Source organism: Ictidomys tridecemlineatus, chromosome 7 (genome assembly GCF_052094955.1).
Source record: "Ictidomys tridecemlineatus isolate mIctTri1 chromosome 7, mIctTri1.hap1, whole genome shotgun sequence".
Classification (NCBI taxonomy): Eukaryota; Metazoa; Chordata; class Mammalia; order Rodentia; family Sciuridae; genus Ictidomys; species Ictidomys tridecemlineatus.
In genome coordinates, this window is record NC_135483.1 from 91,695,966 (window position 1) to 91,712,574 (window position 16,609).

General features: G+C 40.7%; 1 protein-coding gene and 1 long non-coding RNA gene across 4 annotated transcripts in view; one reads left to right on the forward strand and one right to left on the reverse strand.

Annotated features, from left to right (window-relative positions):
- Positions 1-16,609, forward strand: part of Nckap5 (NCK associated protein 5) — a 910,861-nt gene that overhangs the window by 183,635 nt on the left and 710,617 nt on the right. The window lies entirely within an intron of this gene.
- On the reverse strand, positions 4,267-7,077 carry LOC144365510 (uncharacterized). Its single transcript, XR_013424019.1, has 2 exons — positions 6,379-7,077; positions 4,267-6,214 (listed from the first exon to the last, which is right to left on the reverse strand). It is a non-coding gene; the product is annotated as an uncharacterized LOC144365510 (long non-coding RNA).

A 16,609-nucleotide genomic window follows, 5' to 3' on the forward strand; every position in this document is an offset into this window, starting at 1 on the left:
TCTCCATTGATGGATTTCCTTCTTGCATACATACTGTTTTTACTTAGAGCATCCCCTGATCCCATGCAGTTTGCAAACTGCTAGTTGCTTTCCCAAGGGCAGAGGCTGTCCCTGGAGGCTGCATTTCATGCTTCAATTATTCAAATAGTCCTTTGTCTCTGGAACAGGGGTACCCTTGAGTGCGCTCTGGATATGCATATGTGGAAAGCAGTTCTCTCAAGGTAGGGAGGCTGCATTGGACATGGTGTTGTTTTTGAGCCAAACATTATTATTTTTGGCCAGTTGGTGGTTTTCTTCTCCATCTCAGAGAATTGAATTATTAATGTGGTGGAGTGAGCTGAGTAGCTATTTCAGGGTACTCATTTGCTAGATTACCTGTCCTAAAGAATGCTAAATGGAATCCTTTCTTTTCTGTAAAGTTTATCTTCATCTAAATTTGCTTGCACAGTGTACATAGACATGTCATTTCTCAGTATGTGCATAATTGCACATGAGGGAAGACCATATGCTATTCCTTTTTAGAAGGGAAATGTTTGAAATTCTTACAACTCTTTTGGGTTGAAAAGACTTGTCCTCAGTGATACTATTAGTCAAGGGTCCAGTGGCAAGCCATGCAAGTGGTTTATCCCAGGAGAAGTCGAAGATCATAACTGATTTTTCAGGCCAGGATTTCTGTGATTGTGGGGTTACCTGACATCAATTGGCACCAAGGATGAAGGACATTGGTTTGATAACTGATTTGTTCACTCTCTGCCCTGCTATGGGAAGGGAAGTTTCCTTTTTAAAAGTTACACTACAATGGTGTGTTCCTAGTTAAGTGGATATGTTATCTTGGTGACAAAGGAAAAAAACAGTTATATGCCTCTGTGTGATTGTTACGTGACCGTGTGTGGCATTCCAGGGAAAGGACCTGTAAGATGACAGGCAAGGCATACAACTCACTTTTCCACAGAAAATAACTTGACTTTCATTGGTGCAGATCATTGTTGAAAAGAACATTCAAGTGCTACAGGGCTGTAAACTTTCTGATTCTTGCATGTGAACAGGTTCTGGCCCATTTTATTAAAATTTTGGCCTTCAATTCTTTGCAAGGTGAAATACACACACACACACACACACACACACACACACACACACAAAAGGGACTAGGTAAGAAATGGGTTCTTAGTGGATTTACTTTGTATTTACTGAGTGCTTCTGATTTTAAAAATTTCAGATCCATGGACCATAAGATCAAAGTAAAGGATAGCTTCTTAAGGAATACTCAAGTATTCCTGTTCAGGCTCTACTAATTACACTCTCTCCTCTTTAGAGTGTACTTTATGATTTTGAACAATCTACTGAGAACAATATGTGAATTATAGATCAATTCTATGATAAAGCTTTCAGTTAAAAAATTAAGAGTAGGACAGCACAAAATACCATCAAAAAGGGAAAGAAGAAAGAATAAACTACCTACCATATACTTTTATATTGGTTCTTTTTAGTGATACATAACATTAGAACTCATTTTGGTATAATTATACAAGAACGGAATATAATTCTTTCTAATCTTGTCCGTAGTACTTCCCATTTTCTTTCCTTCCTACCTGTTCCCTTTCCTCTGCTCTACTGATCCTTTTGATATTTACTTATAGATTTCTGTTGTTGTTGTTAATTAGTGTCTTGTGGATGTACATGGTGGTGAGGTCCTCTGTAGTGTAGTCATATATTTACATTGGAAAGTTAGGTCGGATCATCCCACTGTCTTTCTCTAACCCCCCTCCTCCCCTCCTTTCATTCCCCTTCATCTACTCCACTGATCTTTCTTCTCTCTAGTAAGTGAAGAGATTCATTTTAAAATTTTTTGCCTTAGTAAAAAAATCCCATTAAAAGCTATAACTGTACTTCATTTTTTCCTCTCCATTTACATATTGTGACATATTCTTTAAAGTACTAACACAGTTTGTTAATGCCACTTAGAAGGATTAACTATTCCAAATTAGTCCTAACTGAATCACTTTCTTTCTGGGCCCAGTTCTTCCAAGTCGGTTGCTGGAGGTTTGTGTGTTTCTGTGGTGTGGTGTTCACCAGCTCTGGGCATAGGTGGATTTGGGTTCTTTATAAAAAAAGACGAGTATAATTCTTACCATCATTAAGATTATAATCTAATTGGAAGGGAAAGAGTACCGTTCAAGAAATCATTGTAGAATGTGACAATGAGTATATTACTAGTGCCAGTTTGTCCTCCCTTCAGCGACTGTGCTGTGGGCAGCAGGGGGAGAGGTAGCTGGAATGAAGGGACTGAGACAGGGCGACAGGGCAGACGATGTGCCCATAAAGACTGGGCAGGTAGTGAGACAGGTGTGCATCCCCCACCTGCAACACTGTGTGTTCATTTCCTACAGCTGCCTTAACAAGTTACTACAAATTAGGCGGCTTTAAAAAGCAAGTTTATTCCAGTTCTGCAGACTTGAAGCCTGTAACTGGGGCATCAGCACGGCCGCCACCCCTGTGAGATCTCTGGGGAAGAATCCTTTGGTCCTTGGGCTGTTGGAAGTTGCAGGCATTTCTTGGCCCTTGAAGCATCACTCCAGTCTCTGCCTCTGTGACCCTGGCTGTCTTCCCTCTGCATTGTGAATGTGCCCAACCAACACTCCGTCTCCTTTACAGTAACCAGTTCAGCTTAGAGTCCACCCCCATCCCAGTGTGACCTTTTCCAGACAGGATTACATCTACAAAAGACCCTATTTCTAAATAAGTTCACATTCACAGTTTCCGGGTGGTTGTGGATTTGGGGACAGGGGGAACACTATTTAGCCCAACACACACACAGATTAAGCAATAATATAATAAAATATTCTCTGTCTTGTTTTTTGAAAAAATCTTTTTAAAATTTTTTTTATTCATTAATTTTTAGATTTTAGAATGTGGAAATTCCCACAAGAATTCCCACTTACCCTTGGGCAAAATGTGGATAAATCTGGTCTGAAAGTTAGTATTGTGTGGTGGATTAGATCTTGGCAGAATTATTGCTTCCAAAGAGAGATTGTTGTCAGCCAGAAGAAGGTTTTGTGGATGTCCCTTTTTAGTACCTTAGGGCTGTTCAAGTTTTTGGTGGATGGTATGAGTGAAGATAATAGAAGTTATGTGTATCTTACTGGAGGATAGTGTGTGGTTGTTTGAAAAATTTCAGCCAATCAAGCTGTTAAATATATTTTTAAAGTATGTAAAAGAAATGAATGTGAAGCCTGGCGTAGTTATAAAATGAAGTGTACAATTGCATCCTCAGAGGCTTTCAGCTTAGTGACAATATGTATTTACATAATCAACAGTGATATCAGTATGAATGGCTCCTCAAAAGTAATGTTACCAGAGGATGCATTAATGGAATGAGGGAGGTCATCATGTTCGCCTACACTGAACTGGTCCAATTATACTGAAAATAAGTGTGCTCAAGATAGGATTACCATATATTAAAAGCAAGCTTGATGGACAAATTGGAATGTATTGGCTGGGATATAAAAAATGACTCACTATGACATTACCTGAGGGATGGAAGATGGAATTTGGAATGTAAGTCTGAAGAACAAATAAACTTAGTTTTTAAAAAATTTTTGAATGTGGTTTGGGTATGTATTTATTTAGGAGAAGGGTTTAGCTTAGGCTGTATTGCCTCAAGAGGCCAAATTTGCCCAAATCAATCACTACTTCTGTAAGGTCCATTGTTGATACCCTACAATGAGACCCCTCTGTAGAAATCCATGGACCACCTGGAAGATGACAAGTTCCCTGGGATTTCAAATGCTCAAGCTTGGAGGCACAGATGTTTCAAAGTTGTCAACTTCTGACGATTGATGGAATTGTGCTATGAGGCCTCTGAGAGTCTTTAGGCTTCAAGTTTTATAACTTCTTTTAAAAGAAAGTGCTATAAAACTGTGAGATTTGGATCAGGCATAATAATGTTGATTACATATTTTAACTTCCTTTTATTGTTCAAATCAATATGATAAGAGAGAAAAGGTGGTGAAACTGAGATCCTGCAGTCTAGGATCATAGCCCTGTGAGATCCACTTCAGGTAGGACTATATATCTTATCAATAGAGCATTTTGAAAGGTGGAGAGTCATATTATTCAAAGAAACTGCTGTATCTTAGAGGATAACCTATATTTCTTAGTTCAAATATTCTCAACATTAGAAGTAACCCAAGAGTCTAACTATTTCAAATTTCAGAAATAATCTGGTTCAATATTTTTATCTTACAAAGAAGCCATACTCCATGTCAGTTATAAAGTGCCATTCACATATTTTAATAGTTTCTATGACTCTAATATGTTTTACAATCCCTTTAAATGCTTTTATGTTCCAGTTCTGAGGATCAAATGCAGTACCTAGTGCACATTAGCCAAGTGTTCTACCATTGAGCTACAACCTCAGACTCCCTTGAAATATTCTTAATATAAAATATATTACTTCCAATAACTTTTGCCTAAGGAAACAAGAGTTCTGAACCTTAAGGCCAAAGCTGAATGAAAAAGGAACAAGCACTAGAGGTAGAAATTCAATTTCTAATATTAATAATAGTTAATAGCAGTTTAGAAAACATTCATTCGTTTATTTATCCATGGATTCACTGAAGACTTATAGAGCAGCTACTCTGCCATTAGTAACAGGAATGTAAAGTGGATCTAAAATCACCATTGATCTTGCACACACAATCTAGTACAGGAGAAATCATTTTATACAATTTTGGGAGGAACACACAAAGTGCACGGAGATGCCACAGAGCATCAGATTCGATTCGCTGTGGGAAGAAAATGTCAATGAATAGCTCATATTTTTGTTCACGTGTACATGGTGCCTATTTGTTTCTATACGTACAGAAACTTGTCTATGTTGTTTTATTGAAAGGAAAGAGATAACTACAGAGATCCAGAAGCATGTAACTGCAAGACTCAGATAGTGCCAGTCAGCTCTTCATAGCTGTGACCAATAAGAACAACCTAGAAGGAAAAAAATATTATTTTGGCTCATGGTTTCAGAGATTCAGTTAGTGGTCAATTGAACCATTTCTTTGGACCTTATAGGAGGCATAACATCATGGCGGAAGGGGTGGTGGAGAAAAGCTGCTCAGGACATGGAGGCAAGGAAGCAGAGAGAAAGAGAGGGAGGAGCCAGGGGCAAGGTGTAATCCCCAAAGGCATACCCCCAGTGACCTACATCCTCCAGCCAACAGTTACTGCCCACTACAGTAGTCCTTTTAAATTATTAATCCTTCAAATGAATTAATCCACTAATTAGATTATAGCTCTCAAAAATCTAATAATTTTGCTTCTTAACATTCCTACATTAGCAGAAATCTGGGGGAACACTTTCTATCCAAATCATAAGTGTTACCTAAGCTCAAGTTCCTCATTTATCAATAGGCTTTCTAAAAGAGGGGAAAAATTCTTTAAGAAAAAGCTCCCCAAACATATGCTTCTAGGCAAAGTTCAATTTTCAGCCTTTGGAGAAATCCTGAAGAAAACCTAATCAAGCACTTACATGTGCTACTTGTGTTTTAGATTTAACACTCTTTCCTCTTGACTGCTCAGGATAAACAATTGGATTACTTGACAGGACTATAGAGAGTGGATTAGTTAAATTTGGGCTTTCTCTTCCTCTCAAGTCAATGAAAAGCATCAGCTCCCCATGTTGAAATGGTTCAGAGTGTTTCCAGAAGCTCATAAATTTTGCCTTTGGTGTGCTTTTTTTCTCCTCTTATTTTCTAGAACAAATACTATAACTCTTATTGGTTAAAAAAAATGCTGATTAAGGAGAGAAAAAGTCCAATAGGAGAATAAAACTTTCATTTCAGAAATTAACACAATCAAAATTATTTCTGTGAAATCAAGTAGGAGTATAAATTTTAAATGTACAAACTTAAGACACAGCTCTGGCCACCCATCAGTATTTTGTTTTGCTTCACTGTTGTGGACAGTCATTGGAAGTAGTGTACATGGAACTCTGTATCAGTCAGCTGTACTCAGACTGGTCTGTTTGTTAAATGCTTTCCATCATTGTGATAAGAAAAAAAAAAACTTGAGATAATTAACTTATAAGTAGAAAAGTTTGTATCACAGTTTTGCAGGTTTCAGTTCACAGTTGGGTGGTCCATTGCTCTGGGTCCTTTGGTGACACAGATTATCCTGGCAGGTGTGGGTGTGGCAGAAGAAGCTGATCAGCTCCTGATACCTGAGAAGCAATAGAGAAAGAGGAGGGGTCACAGTCCTAATATCCCCTTCAAGGGTACACCACCTATTTTAGTCTTTTTTTTTTTTTTTTTTTTTTTTGCTGCTGTGACTAAAGGATCTGACCAGCACAATGTTAGGGGAGGACAAGTTTATTTGAGGACTCACAGTTTCAGAGATCTTAGTCCATAGAAGGCTGGCTCCATTCTCCAAGGCTCAAGGTGAGGCTGAACATCATGGCAGAAGAGTGCATCAGAGGGAAGTGGCTCACACAATTATCAGCTTTTCAGTGATCACTGAATTAATTCTTCCATGGACCCCTGGGAGGATTCTCTAGTTTCTCCTGTGATTGGTCTTCACTTCCTCTCTGTGCCCGTCTGTGTTACATTAAGACAAGGCTAATTCCCCTGAAACACAAGTTGAATTGCAGCATCTGTTTGAGACACCACCACGCTGCCACAGATACTTACAGCATGGCTCCCAGTTGACACTGAAGGATGTCTGAATCCCTCAGCCCAATCATGAGGTTTTGTACAACCCCTCTTTTGACTTATTGCTCGCTTGTTGTTGTTGTTATTTTCTCCATGGCCTCCAGCAAGCTGTTCATCTGAAGTTCCCTGATATTGTTCTGCTCACCTGTCCCTTCTTCCTCTCCCTAGATCATCCCTTTCTTTCTGTCCCAGTGCTATTGAAAATCTGGTCCTTCCTTGTGGACCAACTGGAACAACCCCATTAGACCTTCTCCTCTCACTGCAGTAAGGAAAAAAAAAAAGTGATTGCTCCTAAGAAGAGCCAAGAAATATTATGTGTCTGCTCTTCTTGAGGACATTACTTCCTGCAATCTAAGGATTGCATAGTGAGCAGGATTTGAAGTTGGAAGTCAGAGAATCCGGTATTTTCATCCAAAGCCTTTCAAAATGACCTTCTGTTTTTCTCATTTATAAAATGTCAACAATGATGATAACTGTGCTAAGATTTTTATGAGAGTTGTCAAATAGATAGGAAAAGTGTTTTCAAACAAATGCTTTTTTAAAAAGCCCAGTTCCTTTTAAAGATTAGTTGCTTTGAATTTGATTGTTAACATCTTTATCTCTTCCACAATACCTTACATCATGTTGGCTTTTCAAAATTGTCATTGACTAAAGTATTTGTGGATTTGTAAATCTGTAAGTTTCAACTTACAAAGCATTCTTACTGGGAGTGCTCCCTTGTCCGACTCATCTCTCATATAAATTGAGAACTGCCTTGATGTGGAAACTGTTTCAAAACAGAGAAACATAGAGGAAGTTAAAATATCTAACATTTCTGCAGCTAGCTATCTTGTAGAAGTAAAATGGCCTTCAATGAGTTTTTTCCTTTGCCAAGTGACTCACTCAATCCCAAGAAAATGTTTAGTGTCCTCGGGTGAAATTAGCAATGTGACTTAAGGGAGTGTCTTTTATCTTCACGTGGAATCTATCCTCACCTCTTGAGATCTTACAAAAGCCAAGGATTAGTTAAGACAATTATTCACATGGAGCAAAATCCACAGGGAATCGTAATGAGGAAGAGGCAAAAGTGGGCCACCGAGGGAGCATTTGGAGAACAGATGGATTCCATCAGGAGCAAAGCTGTGCCTGGCCCCAGGTGTAAGCCCTGGGTTCAGAGGTGCTGGCAATGGCAATCTAATTCAGGGAGAGGTCTGACTCCGGTTCTGCTTCAGTCCATAAAGTGTAAAAGCCCAGATCAGAGTGTAATCAGAAGGCAGGCACAGCACCCTGGCAAATCCCCCAAGATAACACCCACAGAGAGGCCTCTGGGAACCTCCTGATCTCAGACTGGAGTCTCACATTCCTTATCTCACTTGATCCCTTTAACACCCCCCTGGGATAAAGAGGGCAGAGTTCATTATCCTCTTGCTAAATAGGAAAGAGAGAGAGGCCTGACCAAAGTCTCGGCTTCCCTCTCCTAGACCACAAGGTATTTTCAAGGGATGCCAGGGATGTGTGCATCTTGAAAGAAAATGAAACAAATAAACAAAAACTTTTTTCATGCTGGTCTTGCGGAGTTTTAGGGCCCTGTGTTAGCAGTTCCATTGTGCTTCAACTGCTTGAAGATGCTGTGGGTCTTTCTCTAAATCGCAGTTCCCAAACCTAAGGACATCAGTTTTTCCTTCTTTCCTTCTTTCTTTCCTCGTCTGAGTGATGTCACAAACCATCAGAGGGTCTGGACAGCTACCAATTTCATTTAAAAGGTTCAGATAGGCCAATCATGAGAATGGGAACATTCTAGACCATGAAGTACAGTGAACAAAATCAAGCCATTAAAAAAAAACAATATTTATGTAGGTAGTATGAATTGGAATATCACAAAGTCCTACATTTGCTAAGTTTTTATTGTGAATTGATTAATAATCTCTTACGCAATTAAGAGCAGCCAGTTGACCTGGGCAGGGGTGTGAAACTATCTGAAACATATCCATGGATAAGCCTGCCCAAATCTTCAATTCTAGGTTCAGAAGTCACTAAAAAGATCAGATCACCAGGTCCCTTGGTTCATCCTCGCCTCCCCTCTTCCAGCCCAGAAAACAGCTCTGACACAGGAGAAAGAAAAAGTCAAAGCAGGTTTGAAGCAGAAAGCAGGAGGTTTGGGGTGAGCTGGGACTACCACTGATGGAAGCCACTTTAAATTTGAAACTCACAGGCAGAGTACATCTCTCCAGGGCGTGCACCAGCTGGGGCACCAGCAGCCTCAGGGTTACATGCAAGGTGAACCATGCCAAGAGAGGACTGCGGTCAGCTCAGAGTTCTCAGGAAGCTCCAGGAAACAGAGTCCACAAGTCACCCAGAAAGGGACAGAGGGCAAGGGAGGAGGGCCAGCCCCAAGGAGGGGCACTGCAGTGAAGCAGGAAGGTTCCTGGGGATGGGTTGAAACTGCAGCTGAAACTGAGGGCATTGCCAAGGCCAGATCATCTGTGTGGAAGTTCATAGGATCCTGCCGAGCATCCAGTGGCGATCACCTGAGGAGCACGTTGTTTGCTTTCACTGAAGTACAGACAAAAAGAGAATCATTTAGAGCAAGAGCCAGCATTGAGCCAAGAAAAAGGAAGACCCAGGCAGGTGGAAGTCTCTTCCTAGGCTCTGCTGTCAGAGATTGTGAGATTCACATTGGCCCCAGCCAGGCAGGGCAGGGCCAGAACAAGAGAGAACATTTGAATGCTGTGACAGTCCTGTCAATATGAATCCTTGAGGAAAGGGGCTTGACAAAACCCTAGACCTGACTGGCTTACAGTTTTGTTTTGTTTGCCATAAGGAAAAACAGTTAGAAAGAGAAAAAACATCTTGATGAATGTGTGTTGAGACTTTGAGCCATTCATGTCACTCAAAAGTTAACATCTGGAAGAAGTCTCAAGTGCCTTTTATCTTCATTTAAAATGAGTACTCTGAAATCCACCCACAGGAGACAGGGAGGAGTGATCTGGGGTAGGAATTTCTGGCTGCTGCTTCTTCCCAGGTAGACTAGCCTTCAGACTCCAGAGAGGACTTGCTGGGCCCCAAGTGAATCTCCTACCTCAGATATCATCCATGCTACCTTCTTGGAAATTGGGTTCTTTAGCCATGGTTTGTCTCCATCTCAGATGGTCACAAATCTCCTCTTTAGATAGTTCTGCAAAGGCTTATTGAGCATATGTCTAGCACTTGCTAGGTGCTGGAGAAGGGATGGTGGTGACAGTCCTAAGAAGCTGGCCCTCAGCCCCGTGGGACAACAGCTTGGAAAGTGTGGCTTATGAGGAAGTAAGGTCTGACAACATACAGATGGGGCACCAGGGTGACCTTGGAGGGCTTTGGGGCAAGGTGATGCCCACAGCTTCCACTGAGCAAGTGATATGTGTTTTTTTTTTTTTTCCTGAGTCAATTAGGTTAGAGAGAAAGATATAGAAGAGATGGAAAGCGGAGACAGAGAGGGGGAAGAGAAAGATAGTAGGAGGGGAAGAAAATAGGGAGGTGGGAGAGAGAACATGCTGTCCCTGGTATTTCTGCTCCACAAAAGCCCCAACAAGCACAGGTGCATCTGTAACTAATTCCAGGTGAAAGACTAGCAGAGACCCAGCAGCACCGAGAGGCAGTCAGATCAATTTTTACCTGTTTTATATTTCATTTGGACTTTTCCCTGATTTATGTTTAAAAGCATCATTTAAACAGTGAAATGCCCATTTTTTTTTTTCTGTTGACTTTCCTGGGTGTGATATGGCTGTCTGGTCTTCACCTCTTTGTTTCAACCAGGTTATTCCCTGGCCCATCTTAATCATGAGAGCAGCTCACCCCTTCACCTTGTTCTGATGGGGACAATGCTTCTGCCATGCCACTCTGTGTCCTGCAAAGTCTAAGAAGAATTATGCCAAGAGGAGAATTCCTCTTGCTCCCAGGGGAGCAGACTTTGCTTTCCTCTCCCTGCTGTATGCAGAGCTCTGTGGCAGAACAGCAGGCCATAGAATAAGGTGTCAGATGTGGTCAGGGTCCTGAAAATATTTATAAAGAGGGACAGAGAGTCAAGACAGAGACTCAGAGAATGGAAATGAGGATTCAGGGGCTAGATAGCATTAGAGTAGACCAGAGATTTTCAACCCAGACACACTTCACTGTGAGGCTACCTTGGACTTTGTAAGATATTTAGCAGCAGCACGGATACCCTCTGCCCCCTACATTTCAATAGCACCTTCCTAATATAGCAATTACCTATGTCTGGCCATTGCCACATGCTCCAGTGGGGAGCAAAATCTTCCTTAGTTGAGAGCAACTAGTGAAGACAGTGAGTTCATCAGAGGGCAGCCGACAGGCAGCTTGCAACAATCAGAGGGAAGGCCAGATCTCACCAATGACCCCTAGTGGGGTGTTTTCCATAGATGCCACAGAGTGAGGGAAGTCTTCCCTGGAGAAGTCTTCCCTGTCTTTGTTATAAGCCCCTCCTATTTGTATAACTCTACCTAGCATCATATTAATTCAGCCCTGTTGCAACTCTTTTCATTTTATTTCCTCCGTGCCTGCCTCCCTTCCTTCCTGTCTCAGTTTGGGTACCTAACTCCTTCTCTCTCACTGAACAGAGCTCAGGTGTGAGACAATGCCTGCCCTTTTAGAATGTCAGAATAGCATCCTTTGTGTCTGCTGCCTCTACCAGGGAAGGCAGGTTTCACTTGACATCTACCTGATGTTCCTGCCAGGATCGGCAGGTTGCCCTCTGGCAGTTTGCCTTCCCCCACACTCAACTTTGGTTTTGCTGTGGAACTGCATCCTGTCTGTGTCCTGTGGTGAGTCTTTTTTGTTGTTACATTTTGCTCCATCCTGAAAGCAGGGCGGGCCTGCTTTTCAAAGTCTCCTCAACTTGAAGTGCAGTTGAATTGTATTTGGGGGTAAGAGAAGGCAGATTATCATATTGTGTACATATGCAAATATGTTACAATGAATCCCACCGTTTAAGTACCACTAAACAAATTACAATGCACCACTAAACAAATTTTAATTCAAATGAAGCAAAACAAACAAAAAGGAGAGATACCTGGTAGAGAATTTTTATGGTAGAGAGACCAAAAGAACAAAATTGATGCAGAGAGGACTCTATAAATACACAAATAAGAATCTTTGCTATTATATTAATTTCCCCCTGAGTTCACTTGGGAAGTGCCTAAAGCAACTGGAATTACTGTAAAAACCACATTTAAAAGAACTGGTGACAAGAAGAGGCAGTGGTAGCCAGCAGAGCGCAACCAGAGGGGAATGGTAATTGCTAGAGGAGGTCTGGGTCTATTGCAAAGAATTTAAATAGTGAGTAGGCCACAAAATGAGCTTATTGCCTTAGTTTGCTCATCCTTGGAATACCCAAATTCTTTTGCCAACTCTGCAAATTCGCAGTTGGTAGGGGGGAGGATGGCACTCTGCAATTAGACCTTCTTGGCAAATATTTTCTATTCCAATCATGCAAAGGCTTCCAGTTGAATAAAGCATGCCGGGCTGACACAGGCCATCTTTTGCAAGTGTCCTAATATTTAGACAAAGATGAACTTCATTGGAAGATACCCTGGTAGTTCAGATCTAGCAAGACCCAGAGTGCAGACCTCATCCTCCTCAAACCTCCACTTTAGGCAAGTCATTTGTGGCTCCACATTAATACCTCCTCTAGAGAAGAGTTATGTTCTAATATTATCATCTTTCAAACTGAGTATAGGGTGTGGTTTTGGCTCTCTATAGTCTTGCATCCTTGATGTTCATGGAAGATCATAAATTAGTTGGGCATTTCAGATCCTGCAACTGAGATATGAATTGTGATACAAGAAGGAAAGAAGTTAGATCTGCACAACTGAGTGTGTGCATGTGTTCGTGTAGAGGGTAGACATGATTTCAATGCAATCCTTATATTCTCTAATATATAGATTTAAAGGCGAGAGTGTAAGTTTTCTTCTCAGAATTATAGATGGAGAGTTTTAAAAGACATTTAAGACTGACCAAGTTAATTTGTGTGTCTCAAGCAGACCCTTCCTGAGTAATACTGAAGCTGAACCTTGGTCAGCATCAGGCTGTCATAAGGGATTTGTATGTAGGAACCCACTAAACCCTCACCACCTTGCGGGGGGGGGTCCCATTTGTATCCACATTTCACAGATGAAGACATTGAGGCAAACACAGTAAGTGATCTGTCCCAAGTCCAACAGCCAGCAGGCTTAGATGGTGTTTGAGCTTATTCAGTCTTGTTCAGAGTCCAAGTTCATGAACTAGCACTCCACTCTACTGCCTCTTCTATTCTAAAACTGTTGATAAGCCAGCATTTTTATTCAACAAGAAAATGACTATGGATAGAGTTCTTACTGCAAACCAAGCACTGCAAAAAAAAAAATGTCATATAATAAATTGCATTCTATTTATTTTATGTATTATTATACCCATACTGTAAATGCAGACACTTGCTCAGGCTTATACAGGGTCAAGGGTCAGAGCTAGAATGCAAATTCCAGATATGCCTTCCAAGCTTGTGCCACCTTCCCTGACACACACCCCAACTGCACCTGGAGAAGTGCTAAGTGAGCTCCTACTGTGTGTTTGGTACTGTGTGAACACTGAAGAAATAAAGTGTTGTCAGTTTGCCTGGAAGTCCTTACCCCATCACCAGGGAGACGACATGCCAACAGAGATATGAGGCAATTAGCAAATAATATGAAGGTATGTTGTGGTAAAAGTCTAGAGTTTAACGTGTAGGAAAAAAAATGATACTCCTGAAAGAGCTTACAAAAGAGAGTTTTATGGAGATAGCAATTACATAGCAACTGTACTCCTGGACAGTCCTGGTTTAAAAATATTTGGGCTAACAGTGCTAATTTACTTGTCAGATCACATGGCATAATTATTAGTCTATAAAATGTGGTTCATGGTTACTCAAGCTACTAAAGCCTTATGGAGAAGACATTCCTGAGGCTAAGCCATGTTGGCGGGCAAGCAGCAGGTAGGCTGGATGGGTACATTACAGGTGTGTCCTGGCGACAATGACAAGGACTTGGTATAATTTAATTGCTGTGTAGCCAAGAGAGGGGGCAGGTTTTGGTGGGATGTTCTGATTATTATTTGCAGTCTTTGCACATTTGTTTTTCCTCCGTGGACGATGTTCACTGTCACACGATTTTCTTCTCCATTCTCATTAGTCAGAAACAATAGCCTGGCCTGCTCAAGGCTCATATAAATAAATGGCACTGAAACCGGTCTTTGTTCCTGTGTATGCCGAGCCCTGTAAGTGTTGAATTGGCACCATTGCCCCCTACATCTTTTTTTGAGCTTTTTTAATCTTATTTTCAGCTTCTGAAAAGAGCAATATATCCAAGTACAATCACTAATTGAATATGATTCAATCTGGTCCCATCTTTAATAAGAAACCAAAGAAGGAAATTCAATTAGACTCACCCTTTCCATTTCAAAAGATCAAATCCTCCCCTTTCACAGTTAAAATTATGAAAGATTATCTTCTTAGTGGAAAGCTACAGGAAAATTTGGATTCCTGTCAAATATTTAGTGTAATATCCCAGGATCAGGATTAATATTGCCTTTCAGCAGTTGCTCTGAATTTCTGCCGATGCAATCTCTCTTTTGGAAGCTTTTGAATAAAAGGCATTCTATATCCTTGCATGACTCAAAGTATTCAGCAGAAATGGTAACAAGATCAAACAGTTTTAGGACATGTTATCATGCCTCCTGGTCATGAAAACGCAGGCACCTCCATTTCATTTCCATACTTCTGTGTTGATCTGCTAACTCTGCAGAGAAAAATTGGAATTATTGAAGCCAGGTTTTAAGTCAGATGAATATTTTTGGGCTGACTTAAAATTGTAAATAAGAGCAGCAATAAAAATAGAACTCTGTCATCTTTTTTTTTTTTGGTAGAATGATGTCAAACATCCCTAGAAGACAATGATATTATTAATAACTACAATTATTATCATTCTAACTAGAGGTGAGATTTATTGCATCTGTTTTGTATTTCAGGTGTTTTAATGTTTTCTCAAATCTAAGTCTGTTTGACTACAAAGGCAATGGCTGTAGCCCCAAGCTTGTATCTCCCAAATTATACTTCTTTTTCAACCTTAGTCAATACGTCTGTTTTGCCAAAAGAGCTTCTCTTATACTTTGTGCAAGTTACCCTGGGTCTGTTTAGGGAACTAGAGTTATGCATAAATAACTGGAATTATTTTGTCTTCCCAAGCTTTATTTTTCAGTTTGATGATATGATATGTTACATGTATAATCATTAAAGAATTTATTTATGCAAAGTGTTCCATGTCATTTCAATGAATCCTACCTCAAAGCACTGTTCAAACAGAAACCCTAGTGTCCCCTGGTGTTTCAACTAAAAAAGTAAATATTTGCAATAGGCATGCTGCGGTAATATTCCCAATCCTGGCAAGAGCATTCACTTCTTTTAATGCCATACTGCCAAAAGCTGGCACCCAACCCCACCTGTGGCTCCCACCGAAATCTGAGCCCCGGGTTGGTATTTTCTTTTCCACTGACGGGTACTAGAGAACAGGCAAGGTGTGGGCTTCAGTCTCTGAACTTCTGAGTAAAGAAATAACACTGGCTCCATTAGCAACTCAGGTTACAAAGATCCCAGGGGAGAACTGGATTGGAATCTTTACAAGCACAACATTCTAGAACAGTGATTTTTTTTTTCAAAGTATTTTTTTAAATGTAGGTGATTCTCTTTCTCAAATGAAATAGCATTTGTAATTCCAACAAATAAAAAGTAGATAAAATAATAAGGGCTACTCTTTGTTCCAAGTTTTCTCTAGCACAGGCACCAGGCTAGACACTCACACAGTTTATTATTTAATTCTCAAAAGAACTGTGCAAGGTAAGCACCCTTTTTTAAGGCAGGAGCCATGGCATGGCCGGCCCTGGAGAAGTTAAAGTCATAGTCACATGTCGTCCATGGGCAGAAACAGAAAACAATTGCAGACATTCTGACACCAGAGCCCAAGTTCTGAGCCACAGAAAACCCAGCTGCCCTTGGAGAAGAGCCAGTGGCTGGGGCTGTTCCAAGGAATCATCTATATTTTGGTCCTCACTCACCTGATTGATTGTATGGAACTTCTCTAATGTCCCTAGGAGCCACAAGGAACTCACAAACGTATAAAAAGTGATATTCAACTAAGAAAGAAGATGTTAGTTTACACCCTAAAAATTATGTTTCTAAGAAATAGGTGTGAGCCAATTTGTTTCTTTGTTTCGATTTTACACAGACCTTCTGAACAGTTGCCATATGCTTCTGAAGGTGACAGGATGGTTTTGCAGGCACACACTTCATATCTTCCTTCATGCACTTTTGGAGCATATAAAACATATCCCAAGTTTTAGGAAATGGATGGGGCATGGAGATTCCAACAGAAGATGACAGTCACCTCACAGGTAGGGTAGCCGCCAATTTATCAATGTATCACCCACACTAGGACACCCTTGTGAGTAAAGGGAGCCAGTTGTAGTAAATAAAAGGAAACAAGTTATAAACTGTAATGCTTTTAGAAACATGACTCATAAGCAAGCAGGGGTCCAGGTGCATATATGTACCCATTTTTAACATACTTACCACATATTATCAATATGCTTGGGGAGATGGTCACAGGGCAGTCCATGCACAGAGGTGTTTTACCCAAGCAAGAAATATTTCTTAGAAAAGTGATGCAGGAGCTGATACTTTGAGGATGAATAGGATTCCCCAGGTGAAAGACGAGGGTCCACATGATGAGCACCAATAGGAAATGGCACGTTCAGGTGGAGGGGAAAGGGTAGCCAGAGTGAAAGACCTGAGGCAGAGATTGGTAGGACAGGACCAGAAAGGTGAAAGGACATCAAATAATTTGGATTTCACTTTCTAGACTGTGATCAGTCAT